The sequence below is a fragment of the Neopsephotus bourkii genome, unplaced genomic scaffold, assembly GCF_033783945.1.
Source record: "Neopsephotus bourkii isolate Nb327-2 ecotype Australia unplaced genomic scaffold, CSIRO-AGI_Nbou_v1 NB_1545, whole genome shotgun sequence".
Classification (NCBI taxonomy): domain Eukaryota; kingdom Metazoa; phylum Chordata; class Aves; order Psittaciformes; family Psittacidae; genus Neopsephotus; species Neopsephotus bourkii.
In genome coordinates, this window is record NW_026902021.1 from 68,625 (window position 1) to 77,667 (window position 9,043).

General features: G+C 38.7%; 1 pseudogene; it reads right to left on the reverse strand.

The window, feature by feature from the left end:
• Nucleotides 1-754: 754 nt before the first annotated feature.
• On the reverse strand, nt 755-3,933 carry LOC133221762 (5-hydroxytryptamine receptor 2B-like; annotated as a pseudogene).
• Nucleotides 3,934-9,043: the final 5,110 nt, after the last annotated feature.

Here is a 9,043-nt window from a genome sequence, read left to right on the forward strand (position 1 = left end):
CTGTTACTTTTTCAGTGTGAAAAGAACATCTGACTAATCTAACAATACCAGACATATTTGTATGCGAGAGTAATGGAGATGAAATTCAGGTGGGTACAAGATTCTACGTACTCTTACAGTAAAACAACAAAGGGACAATTTCAGCACATGGAAATTTTGCTCATCCTGCCAAGAAACAGTTTCACCTGTTGTGGAAGGGACACCTTTTGGTACGGTAGCAAGTGATTCTGCTTCTGGTACGCATATCCATAGAGAATAAAGAAAGCTCATACTTGGATATACAATCTCAGCAAATGAAGGTGTCTGTAGGAGGTAGTGCAGTGAGTATATGTGCTGTTCTGTTTACACAGAGTAAAGGTGGATTTAAATTAAAACAAGCATGCTTGTATCCCCTTGCTTATTTCATCATAAAGCATCAACCTACAGAATGTTCTGTCATCTTGCCAGAGTAAATGTTAGTGTTTGTACAGAGAAGATTTTCTTATGAAAATGTACTTTGAAGGGCCTGGGTGCGGTGAGAACTGAAGTCAGATAGTCAGATAGGTTTAGCTTTTATTTATTTCCCTTTTCCTGTTGGCTACATTTCTGCATTAGTCATTTATCGTGGAATGAAGCTGTGAGTGCCACCATGGGGTTGGGTTAAAATAGGGGAGGCTTTGGAGGAGAGGAATTAATATTAATTTGTAAGGTGTTGCTTGCATAAGTAACAGAAAACAACAGTATTTATATAGTCTTACAGTACATTTGTGTTACCTAGAACAATACATACAGTGACACTATGATATAGGCATAGCTGCCATTCCACTATACGTATCTGACTTGTTCTTCTGTTTTATCAACTTAATTCTCTGTGAGCAGCGATGTATCCAGCAGAATGGCTGATGATGCTTGGATGGGTGAGCTCCTCAGCCTCATTGGGCTCTGATATCTGATGGGGTTAATCCCATTTCTCATCCCATGCACGACAAAGAACTTGGAATTTTCTATCGCAGAGCTTCTCAAAGAGATCCTGCTGGAGCGTTTTTTAAGGGCCTTGATAGGCCTTGTGGTCCGATAGTTGCAAGTGATATACTTGCTGAAAGCGTCCCTAAATGTTTTGTTGATTACTGTATAGACGAGAGGGTTCACTCCTGAGGATACATATCCTATCCAGACAAGTATCTCCGTAAGCTTTTGAGAAATCTCTTGGTTGCAGGAGTTGCACAGAACTGAACTTATGTTTGTTATGGAGAATGGGCAGCACATCAACAAGAAAAGAAAAAGTACAACCCCCAGAACTTTTGATGCCCTTTGCTCACTGGTTATTGTTTTCATGGACTTTGTCCCTGTTGTGTACGCTCTGCAGACTGGCATGTCATTGGACAAAATCTTGTCTTTTCTGGAGCCGTTTAGCATGGCCACCTTTTCTGGCGAGGACGCAGATGTTGTGCCACACTGAAATACTGTGGACACTGTTGAGCAAGTGGAATGGTGAGGTGGTTTGTTTATCAAGTAGACCTTCTTGTGTAGCACTTGGATTGTAAGAAAATAAGTGACTATCATGATAACGAGGGGAATGAAGAATGAAGCCACTGATCCGTACAGAATGTAGTCATGAAAACGATGGGGCATCAGGGCTCACGTGATGTTTGTAGAGTTGCCATTTCCATCTTCAGTGCCTCTGACAGGGACTGGAATAGCAATTCCTGCAGGACAAGAACAAAGTACTTCAGCATATGGTAATCGCTTGCAATCTTTTTTGGGCCTGAAGCCTCGGGGTGTCTAAAGAAAGGTAGTTCCTGAGCTCTGGAGCTGGCTCAGGGTGACGGAGAACTGAGAGCATTATGTGTGTAGTTGGTCAAACAGTAAAGACTTGGCAACCTCAGCTATAAAAGAGTGCCTTTTCGAAGGAGATTGGGCCTAGCCTTTACTGATCGAGGAAGCAGTATAAAGTTGCCAACTTCTCAAGTGTAAAAAACGTGAATAGTTTTGACTGTAGGTGTTAGTATGGCTTTTCCTCTAGTGAAATGTGTTTCCCTAATGCCAGCTGCTTCCACCTCCCTTCCCCTGGGGTAACCTTTGCACTTTTTGAAGGGCAGTTTGGTAAATACATGTATCTAGTCTTTGCTTCTTATCTTAACCCCATCAAGTTACTGGACACAGCTGATTTTTTTTTTTTTATTTTTTTTTTCACCCTGCCTTGACTCTTTCATATATACAAGTAGTTGAATAGTTGCCAGAATTATGCAGGTCGTGTTTAAGATGGATTTGTTGTTTAAAGTCTCTTGCATATTTAAAAGTTTTTAGATGAGACCAGCTAGCATTGTGATTCACCGCTCTATAAGAAAATATAAAGAAATTTATCAGTCCTGTCTTTTAAATGAATTTTTTATTATTACTAAATTGCAGTCAGCACTTCGTTTGCCAGCAGTCTGACATTGCAACAAAACCAGCAGTTTCCTTACTGCCCGGTGAAAGTTGTGTGATATTTCCTGATACCGCTTAATGAGATGTTGTAGGCATTTACTGTATTCCTCTGCTACTCTGCTTACTCAAGTTGGTTGAAGGCAGCAAGAGCAAAACCAACTCTTCAGCCGTTTGATACCTTTCTTAATAAGAGGCACACTTTCAGATACAGCAAAGATTTAAAGTGAGGATTGGGCCAAGTTAACCTCAGATTTGGAGAACCCTGGCTCAGCTGCAGAATGCTCCTCTGTCAGATACAAAGGAAATGACAAAAGTACAGCACTGACAACTAACAACAAACCAGGCATTAAAAGGTCAATTTGTAGGTGTCTTGTCATGGTAACAGGGTTTTGTTTGCTTGTTAGGTTGGTTGGTTTTTTTTTTTATGGTAAAGATAGCATCTTTTCTCCTATCATCCCTGTTCTTCCTGAATTTTTTTTGCAGTTAGGCTTTTTGGGTTTAGGCATGTATACCTTGGCCAAAATGGTGGATGTAGCCATTCTACCATGAATCATTTGCCTTAGTAGCACACAATAATTTTTTTCTTGCTCTTGCACACAGAGCATACGACACTCTGCCTATGGCTGCTTGCAGTGTACCTTAGTTTATCTGAATTATATGTTTCACCTCCTTAGCTCATTTAACAGATTTTTTTTCTTTATTTTCAATCCTTAAAGGCAGGTGCACATCACAGAGGTGCTAATTTAAAAGTTTATTCATTGGCTTCCTTTACACTCTTCAGGGTGTTTGGTTTTGGTTGAGTTTTTTGTTTTTTTGCTTAGAAGTTAGCCTTTCTATACGCTGTATTGCCAGTGCATCTCAGTTTTCAATGTGAATTTTACCAGCCGTTCATTGATCTTTCAGTCTTTGATATAACTAATAAACCTTTTTCTACTTGCTTCATGTGGAAATTGTGAAGTACAGATTTTAGCAGCATCTATTCAAGTCTTTAAACTGTGTGTGGAACAGAATATACTACCACAGGAGCATAAACTCATGCTTTCCTGGAAGGCATACTATGCATGCAGTTATTGTCTTCTGAGTTTTGGACTTGGAAGACCATTAAGAAAAGGTATGATTGAGTAGGGTAAGCCTGATCAGGAGCGGTGCTTGAGGCCAATTCTTGTGGTGTAGCTATGTATGAGCTAAGAGGTGGACTTAGGCCAGCCCAGATGTTAGGGTCTGCTAATCAGTAGTACTTGGCCAGAGTTTCCATTTTGACCAGCAGTCACCCACTGTTTTGGATGTGAAAAGCTTCTGCGTTCCTTTTCCAGTTCAGAGTCTCACCTATTGAAATGAGCCAAACCACGGTCATTTTGATGGTTGTTGTAGCCCATGAATTGTACTGACTAGCCAGGACTGGCTTTTTAATTGCAATCTAGTGGTCAAGTCAGATGGCACAGAGGTCCATGATGGAAGCTGTGGAAAAGAGGATGTCAAGGAACAACCAGATAGGACACAAGGCAGTTGGTAAAGGCCAGGCGTTGTCTGAAAGGAAGCAGAAAATTCATTAATATCTAAGCTTTTTGAGAGTTTTCTGTGTGTAACTCTCAACCTGACTTCATAAAATTGAAGCTATGCAGTCTGTGAGCTTTGAAAGTAAACCTGAAGCATAAAAAAAAAACCCCAAAAACTTAAAAGCCAGAGACAAACCAACAAAGCAAACTCCAACCAAAACCAACCCAGCTGTCCCTTGTCAGGCTGCTTTTATCTGGGGTAGTGATTGGCCCCACCCCTGAGCCAGGGCATTGAGGGAGGGCTGTGGGTAGGGCCTGGGATATATAAGGCACAGCTTCCAAGCAGGGCATTTCATTTGGGCTCGGCTTGTATCAAGGTAAGATGTGTGGGGTGTTTTGAGGTTTTTATGCTTTGTCTTTTGTTTTGTTTTTTGAGTTCTTTGAAATGCTTTTTTCTGAACTAGAATTTTTAAGTTTTGCTAGTACTTACGTGGGCGTGTGCCAATTAACTTTTTTTGTGCTGTGGATTTATTTAGGGTGCTGTGGTTTTGAGTGCTTTTAAGCTTAGCAGACTTCTTTGGATGTTCTCAGGCATAGAAAATATGGCCAAAGTTGTTTTTGTTCTCCTTACTTTATTTACTTTTTTTTTTTTTTTGTATTTAGTGATTATGATGGTGGCTACTAAACCAACATACCAGTTATATGAAGGTGCTTTTGGGTGTATGTACTTATAAAAAGTAAGTTGAATGCCTAGATTTAAAGAAAACCGAAACAGTATATTTATGTTGTTTAGGGATGTACAGGCTGTTAAAAAACTGGTGCTTTTTGGTGGAGAGTAGTAAAAAAAATTTTTTTAGTTTATAAATTTCTCCTTTTATAAGTCTAAAGTATAGAAAGCACAGGTTCTTTACAGTCTGCATGGAATTAATATTTCAGAGTTCTTTGCTCTATTTATTTGTCTGTGAAGTATTATATGGCTGATTTTTATTATTTTTTCTTACTGCAGATAATAAAAACTAAATGGCTGGATGCAGTAATTATTTTTGTGTCTTATAGTGGAGTTCTGAGCATTAAGTTTTGCTTTAGACTTATGGGACTATAAAAACTAAGAAAGAAGAATATTTTCTGACAGAAAAGGCCTGAGGAGAACCATCAGTACAGCAGGAAGAGCTTTGAAATGTACCATGGGGATGAGAAAAATAAAATGGGATGTTTTATAGCACCATCTTCGAGTGTGTATGGTAGTGCAGCATGACTGTTTCAATGAGTATATTTGCTTGTGATTTGCATTGGCACTTCCACATCATTTAAATGAAGGGGTCAGAGAGATGTGGCTTGCGTGGTTTTTTTTCGTTCATATTGAATTAACTCATTCTAGAAGAAAGGTCTTGAAATTGGCTGTTGAGAACCTAAGCTGATGAATTAGCTTAACACAATTTTTAACTTCTTTAAATTGTTTCTTTTCTTTCTGAAATCCAAGTCTAGTTGTGGCTGTATAGAACTGATGTGGTTCCGCAGCAATGGCAGGAGGGAATGCTGAAGTAACATAGTTTGTTTTGAGCTAACATGGTGGCTGTATTGCTGCTCCAGCTAGTTAGAAGCTTTTTATTTAGTTTCTTTCCCTGAGTAGTGGAGGAAGTGAGTTCATTTCTAACATGCATATTAATTTCTTGCCCCATTAAAGAACTTGTAAACAGTGGTTTTGTACAGGAAAGGTCTTAAATCAGTTTCTGCTTCACTGGCATTGGTAACTGTGCCAAGGGACCAGTACATAGAAACAACTCTGTGATCGAAAGTGTTCTTGAGCTTAATCTTCCACTATTCAGAATGCTGATTATAAAGAAATAATTGAGGGGATCAATTTGAGGGCTCAACTACTCATGCTTGGCTGATACCTAACCAGCTAACAGTGTCAGTACAAAATGCTACAATGTACTTTTCACCCTGCTCAGAGGGGGTTGAAGTTGGAACTTAATCTGTGTAAAGGCCAGGCGTTGTCTGAAAGGAAGCAGAAAATTCATTAATATCTAAGCTTTTTGAGAGTTTTCTGTGTGTAACTCTCAACCTGACTTCATAAAATTGAAGCTATGCAGTCTGTGAGCTTTGAAAGTAAACCTAAAGCATAAAAAAAAACCCCAAAAACTTAAAAGCCAGAGACAAACCAACAAAGCAAACTCCAACCAAAACCAACCCAGCTGTCCCTTGTCAGGCTGCTTTTACCCCAGGTAGTGATTGGCCCCACCCCTGAGCCAGGGCATTGAGGGGGGGGCTGTGGGTAGGGCCTGGGATATATAAGGCACAGCTTCCAAACAGGGAGCTTCTTTTGGGTTTGGCTTTTATCAAGGTGAGGTGTTTGGGGTGTTTTGAGGTTTTTATGCTTTGTCTTTTATTTTTTTGTTTTGTTTTTTGAGTTCTTTGAAATGCTTTTTTCTGAACTAGAATTTTTAAGTTTTGCTAGTACTTACGTGGGCGTGTGCCAATTAACTTTTTTTTGTGCTGTGGATTTATTTAGGGTGCTGTGGTTTTGAGTGCTTTTAAGCTTAGCAGACTTTTTTGGATGTTCTCAGGCATAGAAAATATGGCCAAAGTTGTTTTTGTTCTCCTTACTTTATTTACTTTTTTTTTTTTTTTTTGCATTTAATGATTATGATGGTGGCTACTAAACCAACATACCAGTTAGATGGAGGAGGTAATGGGTCATAACCAACGTATTACTCAGTCTTTGGAGAAATTTGATTGAATCTTAATTAGTGATCTTGGAGAATTTAGTTCACATAGTTTTAAAATGGTTTTGCTGTGTCCTTTGGCCAGCTGCAGTTGAGCACTTACATGGCAAAGCAGGGCTATTCTGTCCCTGTAATGATTTTGTTAAAACTGAAGGGCTTGCTTGTGCATCTTCCCTTCCCCCTTGCCAAAGTGATGGCTTGGATATTCCGTATGGCGTACTGCTTCTTATCGTAGTTGTCTGTCTTTAATGTTAATCTGTAGTGAACCTAGCATCTGTCAAATGCATTGTGCTTTTGTAGTGTTAAACTTCTCCAAAAGCTCATAGTTTTGGGAGCTGGGTCTCCCCTACCAAAGTTTACGATACCAAACCAAGTGAACTTTAATGAAACTCTGGTTGTTTTTTTTTAGCTGCTTTATATTAATTCACAAATAGTTTTTATTGCAGTCCAGTGCTAGCAGTGTTCAGTTTGAGATGCGTATTAGTGTTTTGTGTCTGTAAGAATGTCTTGTAGTCCTAGGGGAAAAAAGTATTAACCTAGAAGTTTTTTGTGTTTCTAATGGTAGAAGTTGATGTACTATATACTCCTTCCTGTTAAAATTCAGCTGTACTCAATCAGTAGGCACTGTGATAATATTGCCAGAGAAATCAGTTCTTAGTTGAACGATGAATAAAGGACAAAAAAAAAAAAAAAAACAACCCCAAACCGAAAAAAACATGTTTCTAACCAATCTGATCATTTTTATTCTTGCTCTGAATAACCAGATCTGCATGCTGAGACTGTGAAACAAGCTGGACTGTTTAATGCCCAGTCTTATCAATGCGGTAATGTTGCAGTACTTTGAGATTAAAACATGGTGTAACTTATAGGTGAAAATTATAATGATGCTGCCTTGACTTGATTTAAAAACTTGAGAGAATGGAAAATTTTATGAAGTCAGACATAGCACGTGCTTGTCTGCATTCTTCCCTATGTTGGGAAACCTTGCCTGTAAAAACAAAGAAAATGGATGAATGGAGCCCTGAACCAAACCTCATCCACCCCTGAAGCAGGGGAGGATGGCATAAGCAGTGAGGCAGAAGGGAAAGAGGGGTTCTGTATTCCAAGCATTAACCAGTAAATTTTAGATCTAGCTGCATATTTCCCAAAATAGCTATCATGGTTGAAATTCTCCTTCAAGAAATTGTTGTGTCAGACAGGTAGGAGGAAGTTGTAATTAGTATATTATGAACCCCCTACTCATATTTAATAATATGTCTGGATAACAGCTGGATTTCAAACAAGTAGCCAGTATTTCTGTTGGAGAGTACTTACATGCTGCTCCCAGGATTATAAATGCTTTGCTTCTTGCTGAATTGCAGTGATAAATTCTTCTTTCTTTTAATTTTTTTCCCAGTTAATTTACTCTTTTCAGAAGAAAAGCCTCAAATATTTTTCAACTAAAAGCTCTTTTCCTTCTTTTAAATATAGATGCATGTGAACAGCAATCTGGTGCAAAGCAAACTTGAAGGTTTTTATGAGTTTTAAGACCTTTGATTAGTTACTAAGTGCAACTGAGGAGAGTTGCACTTACTGGAGAGTCTTTATTTTTGTATTGTTTTGAACGGGGTGCAGAAGGTAGTAGATTACCGCATGATTGTAGCATTCTGTACTATTATACTTGTGTCTGCAGTGATTTTTTTTTTTTTTATCCAGACAAAATCAGAGTAGACTTAAATTGCAGTAGCTAAAAAAGAATTGAAGAATACAGTTATTATTTAAACTAAAAATTGTGAAACTGGTACCTTAAAGTCCAGAAACCCACCTAGTTGTTTAAGGTTGGTACTGTGGTGTATTGTGCTTTTACTTATTTTGATTTACACAGTTTGGTTAAACCTGTGTTAGCTCTGTGCCTAGTGTTGGGCTGAGATTTTTGTGCTTTCCTCGTGATAGTGGTATTTATCACTGTTGGCCTATTCTGTTACTTTGGTAGTTAGAATATTGATTTTTCCCTCTCAGAACTCAAAGCGTCTCTGACCCTTGAACATAATGACGTGTTTTTTTGTTGTCTTGGTTTATAATTCAGATTGAAGGTAAAATGAGTATGTCCTGCCAGGTGGCAATAGAAAGCCATTAGCAGGTCATGCTTAGTTAGAGTAGTTACAAATTCTGATTCTCCTAGTGTAGATCCACACTGTCGGAGCAGACCGGAGCATTTACTGGCCTGAGATTATCCACCTTTTTCCTTCAGAATTGAAATGCTGATTTAAGCAAGCTAGTGCATTGGTTTTTGGAGATATTAAGTAATTTTTTTGAAATGCCATGGTTACCCGACAAATGTGCCAGCCTGAAAGCTTGTCTGGTTTTTCCAACTGTCACGTAGTATAAGAAAGATATTTCTCCTTCCTACCAGCGTTGCCTCATACCCTCACAGGG